Source organism: Canis lupus, chromosome 36 (assembly GCF_011100685.1).
Source record: "Canis lupus familiaris isolate Mischka breed German Shepherd chromosome 36, alternate assembly UU_Cfam_GSD_1.0, whole genome shotgun sequence".
In the NCBI taxonomy this organism is placed as follows: Eukaryota; Metazoa; Chordata; class Mammalia; order Carnivora; family Canidae; genus Canis; species Canis lupus.
Genome location: NC_049257.1, coordinates 8,143,511 through 8,159,237, shown reverse-complemented (window position 1 = coordinate 8,159,237; position 15,727 = coordinate 8,143,511). Strand labels below are relative to the sequence as shown.

Sequence of the window (15,727 nt, the reverse complement as noted above, 5' to 3'; positions counted from 1 at the left end):
TTACTAACATACAGAATAATACCCAGTGCCCGTCACCCATTCACTCCCACCCCCCGCCCTCCTCCCCTTCTACCACCCCTAGTTCGTTTCCCAGAGTTAGCAGTCTTTACGTTCTGTCTCCCTTTCTGATATTTCCCACACATTTCTTCTCCCTTCCCTTATTTTCCCTTTCACTATTATTTATATTCCCCAAATGAATGAGAACATATAATGTTTGTCCTTCTCCGACTGACTTACTTCACTCAGCATAATACCCTCCAGTTCCATCCACGTTGAAGCAAATGGTGGGTATTTGTCATTTCTAATGGCTGAGGAATATTCCATTGTATACATAAACCACATCTTCTTTATCCATTCATCTTTCGTTGGACACCGAGGCTCCTTCCACAGTTTGGCTATAGTGGCCATTGCTGCTAGAAACATCGGGGTGCAGGTGTCCCGGCGTTTCATTGCATTTGTATCTTTGGGGTAAATCCCCAACAGTGCAATTGCTGGGTCGTAGGGCAGGTATATTTTTAACTGTTTGAGGAACCTCCACACAGTTTTCCAGAGTGGCTGCACCAGTTCACATTCCCACCAACAGTGTAAGAGGGTTCCCTTTTCTCCGCATCCTCTCCAAAATTTGTTGTTTCCTGCCTTGTTAATTTTCCCCATTCTCACTGGTGTGAGGTGGTATCTCATTGTAGTTTTGATTTGTATTTCCCTGATGGCAAGTGATGCAGAGCATTTTCTCATATGCATGTTGGCCATGTCTATGTCTTCCTCTGTGAGATTTCTGTTCATGTCTTTTGCCCATTTCATGATTGGATTGTTTGTTTCTTTGGTGTTGAGTTTAATAAGTTCTTTATAGATCTTGGAAACTAGCCCTTTATCTGATATGTCATTTGCAAATATCTTCTCCCATTCTGTAGGTTGTCTTTGAGTTTTGTTGACTGTATCCTTTGCTGTGCAAAAGCTTCTTATCTTGATGAAGTCCCAATAGTTCATTTTTGCTTTTGTTTCTTTTGCCTTCGTGGATGTATCTTGCAAGAAGTTACTATGGCCGAGTTCAAAAAGGGTGTTGCCTGTGTTCTTCTCTAGGATTTTGATGGACTCTTGTCTCACATTTAGGTCTTTCATCCATTTTGAGTTTATCTTTGTGTATGGTGAAAGAGAGTGGTCTAGTTTCATTCTTCTGCATGTGGATGTCCAATTTTCCCAGCACCATTTATTGAAGAGACTGTCTTTCTTCCAATGGATAGTCTTTCCTCCTTTATCGAATATTAGTTGCCCATAAAGTTCAGGGTCCACTTCTGGATTCTCTATTCTGTTCCACTGATCTATGTGTCTGTTTTTGTGCCAGTACCACACTGTCTTGATGACCACAGCTTTGTAGTACAACCTGAAATCTGGCATTGTGATGCCCCCAGATATGGTTTTCTTTTTTAAAATTCCCCTGGCTATTCGGGGTCTTTTCTGATTCCACACAAATCTTAAAATAATTTGTTCTAACTCTCTGAAGAAAGTCCATGGTATTTTGATAGGGATTGCATTAAACGTGTATATTGCCCTGGGTAACATTGACATTTTCACAATATTAATTCTGCCAATCCATGAGCATGGAATATTTTTCCATCTCTTTGTGTCTTCCTCAATTTCTTTCAGAAGTGTTCTATAGTTTTGAGGGTATAGATCCTTTACATCTTTGGTGAGGTTTATTCCTAGGTATCTTATGCTTTTGGGTGCAATTGTAAATGGGATTGACTCCTTAATTTCTCTTTCTTCAGTCTCGTTGTTAGTGTATAGAAATGCCACTGACTTCTGGGCATTGATTTTGTATCCTGCCACGCTACCGAATTGCTGTATGAGTTCTAGCAATCTTGGGGTGGAGACTTTTGGGTTTTCTATGTAGAGTATCATGTCATCGGCGAAGAGGGAGAGTTTGACTTCTTCTTTGCCAATTTGAATGCCTTTAATGTCTTTTTGTTGTCTGATTGCTGAGGCTAGGACTTCCAGTACTATGTTGAATAGCAGTGGTGAGAGTGGACATCCCTGTCTTGTTCCTGATCTTAGGGGAAAGGCTCCCAGTGCTTCCCCATTGAGAATGATATTTGCTGTGGGCTTTTCATAGATGGCTTTTAAGATGTCGAGGAATGTTCCCTCTATCCCTACACTCTGAAGAGTTTTAATCAGGAATGGATGCTGTATTTTGTCAAATGCTTTCTCTGCATCCAATGAGAGGATCATATGGTTCTTGGTTTTTCTCTTGCTGATATGATGAATCACATTGATTGTTTTACGGGTGTTGAACCAGCCTTGTGTCCCAGGGATAAATCCTACTTGGTCATGGTGAATAATTTTCTTAATGTATTGTTGGATCCTATTGGCCAGTATCTTGTTGAGAATTTTTGCATCCATGTTCATCAGGGATATTGGTCTGTAATTCTCCTTTTTGGCGGGGTCTTTGTCTGGCTTTGGAATTAAGGTGATGCTGGCTTCATAGAACGAATTTGGAAGTACTCCATCTCTTTCTATCTTTCCAAACAGCTTTAGGAGAATAGGTATGATTTCTTCTTTAAACGTTTGATAAAATTCTCCTGGGAAACCATCTGGCCCTGGACTCTTGTGTCTTGGGAGGTTTTTGATGACTGCTTCAATTTCCTCCCTGGTTATTGGCCTGTTCAGGTTTTCTATTTCTTCCTGTTCCAGTTTTGGTAGTTTGTGGCTTTCCAGGAATGCGTCCATTTCTTCTAGATTGCCTAATTTATTGGCGTATAGCTGTTCATAATATGTTTTTAAAATCGTTTGTATTTCCTTGGTGTTGGTAGTGATCTCTCCTTTCTCATTCATGATTTTATTAATTTGAGTCTTCTCTCTCTTCTTTTTAATAAGGCTGGCTAATGGTTTATCTATCTTATTAATTATTTCAAAGAACCAACTCCTGGTTCTGTTGATCTGTTCCACAGTTCTTCTGGTCTCGATTTCGTTGAGTTCTGCTCGAATCTTTATTAACTCCCTTCTTCTCTTGGGTGTAGGATCTATTTGCTGTTTTTTCTCTAGCTCCTTTATGTGTAAGGTTAGCTTTTGTATTTGAGTTCTTTCCAGTTTTTGAATGGATGCTTGTATTGCGATGTATTTCCCCCTCAGGACTGCTTTTGCTGCATCCCAAAGATTTTGAACGGTTGTATCTTCATTCTCATTAGTTTCCATGAATCTTTTTAATTCTTCCTTAATTTCCTGGTTGACCCTTTTATCTTTTAGCAGGATGGTCCTTAACCTCCATGTGTTTGAGGTCCTTCCAAACTTCTTGTTGTGATTTAGTTCTAATTTCAAGGCATTATGGTCCGAGAATATGCAGGGGACAATCCCAATCTTTTGGTATCGGTTCAGACCCGATTTGTGACCCAATATGTGGTCTATTCTGGAGAAAGTTCCATGTGCGCTTGAGAAGAATGTGTATTCAGTTGAGTTTGGATGTAAAGTTCTGTAGATATCTGTGAAATCCATCTGGTCCAGTGTATCATTTAAAGCTCTCGTTTCTTTGGAGATGTTTTGCTTAGAAGACCTATCGAGTATAGAAAGCGCTAGATTGAAGTCACCAAGTATAAGTGTATTATTATCTAAGTATTTCTTCACTTTGGTTAATAATTGATTTATATATTTGGCAGCTCCCACATTCGGAGCATATATATTGAGGATTGTTAAGTCCTCTTGTTGAATAGATCCTTTAAGTATGATATAGTGTCCCTCTTCATCTCTCACTACAGTCTTTGGGGTAAATTTTAGTTTATCTGATATAAGGATGGCTACCCCTGCTTTCTTTTGAGGACCATTCGAATGGTAAATGGTTCTCCAACCTTTTATTTTCAGGCTGTAGGTGTCCTTCTGTCTAAAATGAGTCTCTTGTAGACAGCAAATAGATGGGTCCTGCTTTTTTATCCAGTCTGAAACCCTGCGCCTTTTGATGGGGTCATTAAGCCCGTTCACATTCAGAGTTACTATTGAGAGATATGAGTTTAGTGTCATCATGATATCTATTCAGTCTTTGTTTTTGTGGACTGTTCCACTGAACTTTTCTTAAAGGGGAATTTTAAGAGGCCCCCTTAAAATTTCTTGCAGAGCTGGTTTGGAGGTCACATATTCTTTTAGTTGCTGCCTGTCTTGGAAGCTCTTTATCTCTCCTTCCATTTTGAATGAGAGCCTTGCTGGATAAAGTATTCTTGGTTGCATGTTCTTCTCATTTAGGACCCTGAATATATCCTGCCAGCCCTTTCTGGCCTGCCAGGTCTCTGTGGAGAGGTCTGCTGTTACCCTAATACTCCTCCCCATAAAAGTCAGGGATTTCTTGTCTCTTGCTGCTTTAAGGATCTTCTCCTTATCTTTGGAATTTGCAAGCTTCACAATTAAATGTCGAGGTGTTGAACGGTTTTTATTGATTTTAGGGGGGGATCTCTCTATTTCCTGGATCTGAATGCCTGTTTCCCTTCCCAGATTAGGAAAGTTTTCAGCTAGAATTTGTTCAAATACATATTCTGGCCCTCTGGCCCTTTCGGCGCCCTCGGGAACCCCAATTAAACGTAGGTTTTTCTTCCTCAGGCTGTCGTTTATTTCCCTTAATCTATCTTCATGGTCTTTTAATTGTTTGTCTCTTTTTTCCTCAGTTTCCCTCTTTGCTATCAACTTGTCTTCTAGGTCACTCACTCGTTCTTCCACCTCGTTAACCCTCGTCGTTAGGACTTCTAGTTTGGATTGCATCTCATTCAATTGATTTTTAATTTCTGCCTGATTAGCTCTAAATTCTGCAGTCATGAAGTCTCTTGAGTCCTTTATACTTTTTTCTAGAGCCACCAGTAGCTGTATAATAGTGCTTCTGAATTGGCTTTCTGACATTGAATTGTAATCCAGATTTTGTAACTCTGTGGGAGAGAGGACTGTTTCTGATTCTTTCTTTTGAGGTGAGGTTTTCCTTCTAGTCATTTTGCTCAGTGCAGAGTGGCCAAAAGCAAGTTGTATTGGGAAAAAGAGAAAAAGAGAGGAGAGAAAGAAGGAAAGAAAAGAGAAAGAGAAAAAAAAAGGGAAGAAAAAGAAAAAAAAAAAAAACGAAAAAAAAAAAAAAAGAAGAAAAAGAGAAAGAAAAAGAAAGGAGAAAAAAAAGGGGGTGGGGGAAGGAAACAAATCAAAAAGCAAAACAAAACAAAAACAAAAACAAAAACAAACAAACAAAAAAAGAACCACCGGGGAGTATCTTCTGATTCTGTGTACTTTAAGTCCCTTGGCTTCTCCTGGAAGTTGTCAGTCTAGCTGGTGTTCTGGGGGAGGGGCCTGTTGTGCTGATTTTCAGGTGTTAGCAGTTGGGGGAGCTGCTGTGCCCCTGCCTGGTGCAGGGCTCGGTGGGGGTTGTTTACCCCGTGAGGCCGCAGGAGGAACAGCCCCAGTGGCGGGGCAGCTCTGGAAACCTGGATTCAGCTCCGGCAGGAACTCCGTCTGCAGGGCCTGGAGGCTCCGGGGCGGGGCCGCTGATCTGCTCAGCTCGGGCAGGAGCGTCCTTGCTGTCCTGGGCCCTCCCGGCCTCTGCCTGTCCCGGGGGAGGCGGGATCCTGGGCTGTGTCCCGGCGCCCTGTGCTCCGGGGCCTGCGCTGGTGGATTCGCGCTCCCGCCCCGCAGCCCCCTCCGCGGAGCCTCTTCCTCTGCCCGAGCCCCGCCCCCCCCAGCTGCTCCCACGCCGCGCAGCCCCCTCCTCGCAGCCCCCTCCGCGGAGCCGCCGCCCGAGCCCCTCCGAGCTGCTCCTGGAACCGCGCAGCCCCCTCCGCACGGAGCCTCTTCCTCTGCCCGAGCCCCTCCGAGCTGCTCCGGGTCCCGCCGCGCGCTGCAGCCCTTAGGGAGCTCGGCGCACTCTCCTGGGTGCGCAGTTGCTGTTACTGTCCCCGGGAGCCCGAGGGCATCCCCGCCCTCCTGGGTCCTGCTCCACCTCCCCGAGAGCCCCTTTCCACCCGGGAAGGTCGGTGCAGCTCCTGCTCCTCCGGGACGGGGCTCTCCTGTCCTGGGGACACTCGCCCCGGCCTCAGCCCGGCTCCTCGCGGGGCCCCTCCCCCTTGGAGGCCTTTGTTTCTTTATTTCTTTTTCCCCGTCTTCCTACCTTGATAGATGCGCGAACTCTTCTCACTGTAGCATTCCAGCTGGTCTCTCTTTAAATCTCAGGCCGAATTCATAGATTTTCAGGATAATTTGAAGGTTTTCTAGGTAGTTTGGTGGAGACAGGTGATTTGGAGACCCTACTCTTCCGCCATCTTGCTCCTCCCCCCCCAAAGGCTCTTTATTTATTTTAAATGACATAATGAAATTATCAGATGATTGTAACTACTTGCAATGAGGAAGTCCATATTTGAACAAAAATTCAATATTAAACTGAATATTAGTTTATTTTATATTTTCATTTTAATACAAGCATTGACTTCATATATGTTCTTATATAGGTATATATGTTTATGCATACATATATGCAGATAGATATGTATATATATACATGTATTAACATTCATTACCTAGAAATCTCATGATTGTGATAATATAACAAATGTTGACTGACATAGCCATGCTATATACACACAGTATGTCGTTGAAGATATAATTTTCCTAAACAGTAAACAATTCTTAGTGAAGGTCCAAACTAAACAAGTTAATTATCTCTCAGTTTACAAGGTAGCTAAATTTCTGCATATTTTAATGAATATTAAAATGTACAGAAGTGAACATCTGTTTATATGTAAAATCCAGCATTGAGGCTCAGTAAACAGATTTGGGTTTTGCCTATACAAATGACTGTGGAACATTGAAAGATTATATAGGACACCAATAATTTTTTTGTTATTGGAGACTGTGCTAGGTATTATAGTACTTTTACTTACCTCATTCCACTGGGAAATAAGGGAAAATTCAAGAAAATGGTGTCAAATACTGTAAAGACATAAAGTAGCATGAAGACTGGAAATAAGTCACTGGGTGTGTCAGTTCAGTATGTGTTGGTGTCAGTTAGATCAGATATTGGCCACAGCCAAACTGAAGTGGCTGCAGAAATTAACAGGAAGCAAATAAAGCCCCTTCTTGCTAGAATCTTGGTAATAAAAGGAGGGGGTAACAGCAGCACTGGAAGGCTGCACATGGTGAAGTAAAGGGTTATTGTTTTTGGTTTCGATTTTTCCCTTAAGAAGCTTATGAGCTGTCAAGAAAAAGGCGCGTGGTGCTGAATGACTTCTTCGGTTGGCTGATTTGGATGAGGAGATTAGGAAAGATCTTTGGGGAGGTCCCATTTGAGTTGAGACTTGACCCAAAGAAACTAGCCCCATGAAAACACATGCACAGCATTTCAAGCAAAAGAAAACACTAGTGAAAATGGCCCAACTGGGGAAGAAGCTTGGTGTGTTAGAACAAAAGAAAGGCCAGTGGCAGCTAAGCTGAACCACAGTGAGTTGAGAGTTGAGTGCTAAGATATGAGGATTCAGAAACAGGAATCAAATCACATGCAACAGTGACATTTGGGGATTCATTCTGGCTGCACCAGAGCCTTCGGAGTGAGAACAACATGAGCTAATGGATGGTTTTAAAGACCTCATGGAAAAAAACAAAATAAAACAAAACAAAACAAAACACCTCATGGATGATGTCTGCAGATGGTTTAGTGGGGGTAGAAGCAGGGGAAAGACTTAGAACTTTGGCTGTAATGTAGCAGGGAAAAACAGCAATGGCTTGGACCACATGGTGGCAATAGAGGTGAGGAGAGAAAGATACATTTCAAATATAATAGAGGGCTTGTTGATGGATTAAATATTGTTGGAAGAGTAAAAAACAAAGCAGAATTAATGATGGTTCAAAGATTTTGCTGTTTCTTTCTTCATGTTTGAAATATTTTAGAGGATGGAGGTAGTGAAGTGACTTTTATAGGTGGCCACTCACTTATCCAGAGAGGAAAATCCTTCTCCTGGGGAGAAGAAGGTGCGTTAGGAAGGAGAATTCCCTGTTTGGGTCAAATGAAGTTTGAGATGCCTGTCATCCTAGTACAAATGGCATGTAGGCAAGTCAGGGACTAAGTGAGCAGCTAGAAAGATACATATGTGAGGATAAGAAGAAGAGAAGGGCACCTGGTGGCTCAATCAGTTAAGTGTCTGCCTTTGGCTCAGGTCATGATCCCAGGGTCCTGGGATAGAACCCCACATTGGGCTCTCTGCTCAGCAAAGAGCCTGCTTCTCCCTCTCCTTCTGCTCCTCCCCTGCTTGTGCTCACTCTCTCTCACTCTCTCTTTCTGTCAAAAAAATTAATAAAATCTTTTTTAAAAAATGAGATCCATTAAATTATAAATTTGTTATAATCATGGCAAGGATTGGTTTAGATCAGTGCTTCTACATGAGGACCATGCACCGATTTCAGTGTGGATCTTATGAAAGAATTTGGAGATTCATATTTGGTAGGTCTAAAGCAAAGCCTTTGAAACTGCATTTTTAAAAGTGGCAGGAATTTTTGCTGTTTAGACATTTAAGAACCGGTGGCCTTATCTGGGACAAAGAGGATATCCAGGAGAGGGCTTTCATATGTTCATAGATGAACATTTCTACAAAATAAAGACATAAATAGTCAAGTGAAGCAGCGATTTTACTAAATATAAGGACAGTCATGATTTCATCATTGCTTAATTCTAACTAAAGTATTAAAAAAATTTTCTATGCATCATAGCATCTTGGGTGACCTTAGAGAAAACAATTTTGTCAATGTCAATTAACTAACTTTCTTGCCAATTTCTCTAAATGGTAAGCTACTGTAATATTTCAGTTTTATTTACATTCAAAGCTAAGGAAGGAAACCTATTCGAATTTTGGATCTATATTATTTTAGCTATAAAACATATATCCTAGCAATGCTGAGAATAGTTTGGCATATACATTTTTACTAAAGTATATATATGAGCAGAATTGCTCACTTTTTTCAAAACAATCATTTACACTTTTAGCTTAATGAATACAAATCTCCTAGTAATAACTAGAGGATCTTCTAAAAAATGTTAAAAAAAAATATGTTGAAGAAAGGAATAATGATAGGGGTGCCTGGGTGGCTCAGTCAGTTAAGCATCTGTCTTTGGCTCAGGTCATGATCCCGGAGTCTGTGATTGGAGTCCTGCAACATTGGGCTCTCAGCTCAGTGGGAAGTCTGCTTCTCCCTCTCCCTCTGCCCCTGCCCACCCCACCCCCCCACCCATGCCCTCTCACTCTCAATCTCTCTCTCTAATAAATAAATAAAATATTTTTTAAAAAAATAAAGAAATACTGATAATAATTGGGCTTGTCTATTAGTATCATTAGTATCTTCCTGATATTAATGCCATCCAGACAGACCAAGGAAGGGAAAGATTCTTTACTTATTAATTTGTGCATCTTCAAATATCATGCCATCCATAGAGAATTATCTCAATATCATTGGTGCAAGAGAACAACATTATTGACCCAGTCTCCAAAAAGTCAACTTTTCATTATCTGCCTCAAGTTTTTCTCTATTTTGCTTATCTGTGGAAAATCTTACTTTTAAATATATCAACTGTTAGAATCTAGAGCATTCTTTTTAGCTATACACTTCATTAACCTCTTCCTCTCCTGAAAATTAGTGGGTTTTTTGGATTCATTACTTCCTTTATGAACCTCTCTCCATTCCCACTTTACTGTTATTTTCCAAGAATCCTGAATACAGGCAAAGTCTTTGAAACCTAAGTATATAAAGTCTCTTTGAGGGAAAGTTTTAATAGAAGAGTTTCTGTTCACATTGATCTGTTTGTTTCATTTATCTGTTAGATGCATCAGAGAATGGATACAAGGGAAAACTTAGCAAGTATCTGTATAGAAATTCCAATCACCTTGTCAGAATTCTTTCTGAACCTGATCTCTACAGCAGTTGCTATTAGTTTGTTAGAAGTGAATTGCTAAAACATTAGACATAGTCATGTTCAAATTTAAATAACAAAATACATTTTGAAGAACTGCATGCATAATATATTTCTATCCATAAAGTCACTGTGTCTCTCTTTAGATAGTTCTTGGGAGTTAAGGCAGATGTCTCTATTGGCTTGTATTTGAGGCTGTTGTTCATGCCTCCAAAAATCTGTGGTATGACAAGTTAGAGACACAGGATCTCTGATGAAATCATTTTTGAACCAAGAAAATATAAGAACATTCCATCAAAAGAATATGTTAAAAAAAGAATATGTTTTGCATTAAGTTAATCATTTATTCATCATGTATATATGATCTATCGTCTACAATTCACTGGAGATGACATAAGGTTCAATTTTTTTTTGTTAAATATTTCTCAAAAGTCAAATTCCTATTTTAAAAATACAATATCCATAATTTTTTATTCATTGTAACATTTGCTTGCTACTATGTAAAATCATTTGATGACCAGTTTTCCATATTATTGTAACTAAAGAAAGGGGAAGTGAGTTGAAATTGCACCAAAATAGAATGTTAATTATAAACAAAATAAAAATAGAAGCATCTTGACAGTAAAGGTTGTTAAATATTGGATTTAGTTTCACAAGGAGGTTGTAAAATCTTGTGTTTAAAAGCCTCAGTTTGTGGAGGAATTTGTGAGGTTTGGTTTGAATAAAGAAAGGATAAGTTATGTGATTTCTTTAAAGTTTCTTGCATACTCAACATATTTTTTTTATTGTATCAGTGAATGTGTCCTTAGAAATATTGAAAAAAGTGTGACTCAAGCTGAACAAAAAACTCAAAACTAGTTTCAATATTATTAAGTTGTACTGGACAAGTTATACAAGCACTAGAGCTTAGAGGGAATTGAAATAAAATCTAAAGCAAACCATGGATGTAGAACTATGAAATGTATTACTCACTAAGTGTTCCCATTTCTCCACTTGTACCCAAATATTTCTTGACAAACAGAACAGAATGATGGATTAGGCAGAAATTTCCAGTAATGATTCATTCTTTCAACCCTGTAAACAAAACCGAAGATCACATACTTGTATCTCCCCATTTATAAAAGAATAATTCTACCCACTTACTATAGGCAAAAGTGTTGGAGAGTAAACCTCTGAAATCAAGTATTTTAAATGTATGATTCTTGAAAATGCTTACTTAAAAATTATTTTGAAAAATTATTGAGAGCAAGATTTTTTTTTAAGATTTTGTTTACTCATTCATGATAGACATAGACATAGACAGAGAGAGAGAGAGGCAGAGACACAGGCAGAGGGAGAAGCAGGCTCCATGCAGGGAGCCCAACACGGGACTCGATCCCGGGACTCCAGAATCACACCCTGGGCCAAAGGCAGGTGCTGAACCGCTGAGCCACCCAGGGATCCCCAGATTTTTCTTATTGATGAAGCTTTCTCAGTTTAACTGTAGCCAAATTTACTCTTGAGAAGAGAATTGTTTGATACAAGTAAGAAATCCCCTATTCTAATTTCAGGCCTTCTGAAAGAAATCCACTTACACTGAGAGAGAATATTATCTCATCTATTGTAAAATATCTAAAAAAAAAAAAATCACATAGTCTTCTTGAGTCCAGGTCTGGTTTCTTTTTTTTTTTTTTTTTTAGGTCTGGTTTCTAACATGTTATAAAATTGCAGTTGTTTAGAGTATATATTTTTAAAATAAAGTTCAGTTGAGAAAGTCATAATAAAGGAAACTAACTTCTACTTCAGTATAAGAAACTATCCAGGGCTTTATTTTTTTTTAAGATTTTATTTATTTATTTATTTATCTATTTATTTATTTATTTATGAGAGAGTGAGAAGCCAGGGGAGAGGAGGTGGGAGGGGGAGAAGCAGACTCTCAGATGAACAGGGAGCCTGACATGGGGCTCAATCCTAGGACTCCAAGATCACTACCTGAGCCGAAGGCAGACACCTAACCAACTGAGACATCCAGGCATCCCAAAAGTATCTAGGACTTTAACAAACTATAGATATGTGTATATTTTTTAAAAAATTGAAATTGGATTATATGGTTCAGCCCCCCAGAAATTTCAATAATTTGAATTGCCAGGGAAGAGTCATTTTACACTTAAAAAGTTCTGACAAAATACATTAAAAATAAAAGTCCTAAATAAATATATTTTCTTTACTGTGGCATTCAGACAAAAAGAGTTTACACTATCATTCAATCACAGGTAAAGGAGCTCAGGTCTGAAATGGCATAAGTACTGATGAGGTGAAACCATGGCTTATTCATTTTGTCTTTTTTGCTACAGTTAATGAGCAAAAACAAAAAACAAAGTACCTTGTTTCAATCTACTGTAAAGTAGCTCACCTCTTTCTCCATCTTATTTATTATCATGGTGTGTTTGTAGTTCATAATCACACATATTTCTTGTGAGCTCTTATGTTTTCTCAGTCTACCAAAAGTAACAATAGACATTACAATATTTTTCTAATGCGAATAAAAAGTTAAATAACATCTAAGGGAAAGTTTTATACCTCTACTATTTTTTAAATTGTTGCAATAAGCTTAAAGATAGTTTTATTTCTATTTTCAAAAATTGGGGGAAAAACCCCCACAAAAATAGATTTACATACTATATGTGAGTACTACATGAAATTAGATAAATGGTGAGAGAAACATACATGCTGAAAATATTCTACTTAGCCAAGTTCTGATGTTAACACAACTCTAAGGTAGTTGTTGGTCCCATTTTTCATTCACACACAATACAAAAAGGGTACATTGAACTAAACAATGAGGACTAACCATCTCCACCAAATCAAGAGGAGATTGATCATTCCTTAGGCTACTCTCTCTGAGATTTTAGTGCAATCGTATTTTTCCTTGTGTAATATGGGCAAAACACTTTAAATCTTTAAAGAGATATTTAAGGAAGAAGAAAAGAGTTACTGCGATCTTAAGTGTCATCTACAAGATATGCTGTATGCAACAGTAGCTAAGGAAGAATGCCCAGGTGTGTTCGCAGCATCTTGATAACAACAAAAATAAGATCCAGTCATTTGTTACATTGTCAAACAAGATATGTAATTATGCTTGGGTACATGTTTAGGAATCACAAGAGAATGGCTTTGACTGTTGAAGCCAATTTTCACACATCTTATGAAGCTACTGAAAGGTAAAACAACTGTTTAATAATTCTTGTCCCTTTTCTCTTTCTCTCCTTCCCTCCCTCTGTCGTTCTCTCCCTCTCCTCTTCCTCTCTCCCTCTCTCTCTACATCTGAAATTATTTTATATGAGTAATGTCAATTGGGTTGAGACTTCATCATGTGCCATATTTCTTAAGCTTTTTTTGTCCAGGAAAGATGTTATTTATGTGTCACTAAATAAATTATATTCATTTATCTGCTTAGAGAACTGTCACCTAGGTTTTACCTCATTTTGATATAATCCTAGAAGAAACATCAGATGTTTTTTTTGAAAGGAGGGAAGAAGAAGGGAGGTGGCCTACACAGCAGATTGATTCCTTTTTTTTTTATAACATCATTTTTGCTTTACTGTCTTGGCAGCCAGAAGAGTCGTTAGTGCTTATTATCACAATATGTTATTAAAACATCTCATTTGTTTTGAAGCACTTCACTTCATTAACCAGATATCCTAGGGAATTTTCATTATATTTCATTTATTTTGAGGTTCAGAGAGAAATTTTCTTTCAAAGATAAGTTTTGAGCAATACTCTTCAAATAGTTCTGATTTTTCAGTACAAGTAAATAGGTAACAGAGCTGGGGGGGAAATAAACACACAGACTGAAGCTGTGAAGTGTAGAGACACATTGAACCCAGGTGATTCCTGTACTGAACTCCAAGCAGTCAATGCCTCTAGACGATGCTCTTGTCTTTAAAATTCCTGCCATTCCCTGAGGAGGCCAAAAGGCCGGTGTTGGAATGCCTCCAATTAGAATTCTAGATATCAGAGTAATGCATTTGGAAAACGTGTAAGTTCTATGGATCTATTTCACCATATAATGTTTCTGCTTACTGACGGAAACTAAAGCATATGGGATATTTAATGCAAAAAGCTACTATTTATGGGGCATTATCTACAACCCTGTGAGGAGGCATTATTATGCCCATTTCCAGATGAAATTTTTGAAGTTTAGAGATTAAATAAGCAATTTGTCCAAGATGACAGACTAATATGGATACAGAATCCATACATTCATTTGTTTGTCCAAAGCCCTAACATAGACTGATTAGCTAAAACAGACGTATGAAAAGATGCTCCGCATCACCACTCATCATCAGGGAAATACAAATCAAAATTACGATGAGATACCATCTCACACCTGTCAGAATGGCTAAAATTAACAACACAGGAAACAACAGATGTTGTCAAGGATTCACAGAAAGGGGAATCCCTTACATGGTTGGTGGGAATGCAAACTGGTATAGCCACTCTGGAAGACAATATGGAGATTCTTCAAAAAGTTAAAAATAGAGCTACCCTACACCCCAACAATTGCATTACTAGGTACCAACCCAAAGGATACAAAAATATTGATTTGAAAGGGCACATGCACTCTGATGGCTATAACATTATCAACAATAGCCAACTTATGGAAAGAGCCCAAATGCCTATCAACTGATGAATGGATAAAGATGAAGTGTTACATATGTATAATATATCTATTACTCAGCCATCATTAAGAGTGAAATCTTGCCCTTTGCAACAGTGTGGGTGAGCCTAGAGTGTATTATGCTAAGAAGAAGTCAGTCAAAGAAAGATAAATACCATATGATTTCAATCATATGTGCAATTTAAGAAGCAAAACAGGTGAACATAGAGAGAGGAAGTAAAAAAAAATAGAGAGGAAACCATAGGAGACTATTAACTATGAAAAACAAACTGAGGGGTGCTGGAGGGGTGGTGGATGAGGGGATGCACTAAATGGTTTGTGAGGATTAAGGAGGGTACTTGTGATGAGCACTGGGTGTTATATGTAAGTAATGAATCACTAAATTCTGCTCCTGAAACCTACACTCTATGTTAACTAACTAAAATGTAAATAAAACCTTTTGAAACAAACAAACAAAAAAAACTAACTTTGAAAAAAAAAGCTAATTAGTTAAAATGTTGATAATTCAAATAGTGGAAGGTTGACCTTCTTCCAGAGAACTACCTAACATAAACTCTCCATTTATTCATTGTGAAAAGATACACTCTTTATATTTGTGAAGAAAAAAAATACTGCTTTCCTTATTCCACCTTCAAAATTAATAACAACATTGGAAACAAGGAAGACTCTCCCCTCCTCACATTTTATAATGAGTAAAGACCAGATCTCAAATGTGATAAGCACATCCCAACTACATAATCTCCTCTAACCTCTAGAAGATTCCAATACAAACTGAAAAGAATTCAGAGACCGAAGGATCTCCCCTTCTCTTAGTGACCACTCTAGCACACACACAAAAAAGGAACTGCAAGACTTATTATAGAATACTAATGAAACTATATTTCTTAATATTTAGTGTTTTTTTTTACCACCAAGTCAATATGAACAGATAGAGGGAGATAGCTCTGACATGTGCTATTTCTTTAATTAAAATATAAGTGTTCTCAATACAGTTGGATATACTCTGCAAAATAAACACCAACAATGAACACATAAAATGACTCAATAATTGATTGGTAAACACCATGTAACTATGGAATAATTATATGCCCTGTGAATTATATAGTACTTATAGCTGACATTATTTAGGAAACCTAAGAAATGAACTTGTAATTTGTACTTACCAGATT

At 38.3% G+C, this 15,727-nt stretch overlaps 1 protein-coding gene across 1 annotated transcript in view; it reads left to right on the top strand.

Annotated features, from left to right (window-relative positions):
- The window catches only part of KCNH7 (potassium voltage-gated channel subfamily H member 7), a 479,507-nt gene that overhangs the window by 400,107 nt on the left and 63,673 nt on the right, over positions 1-15,727 (top strand). The window lies entirely within an intron of this gene.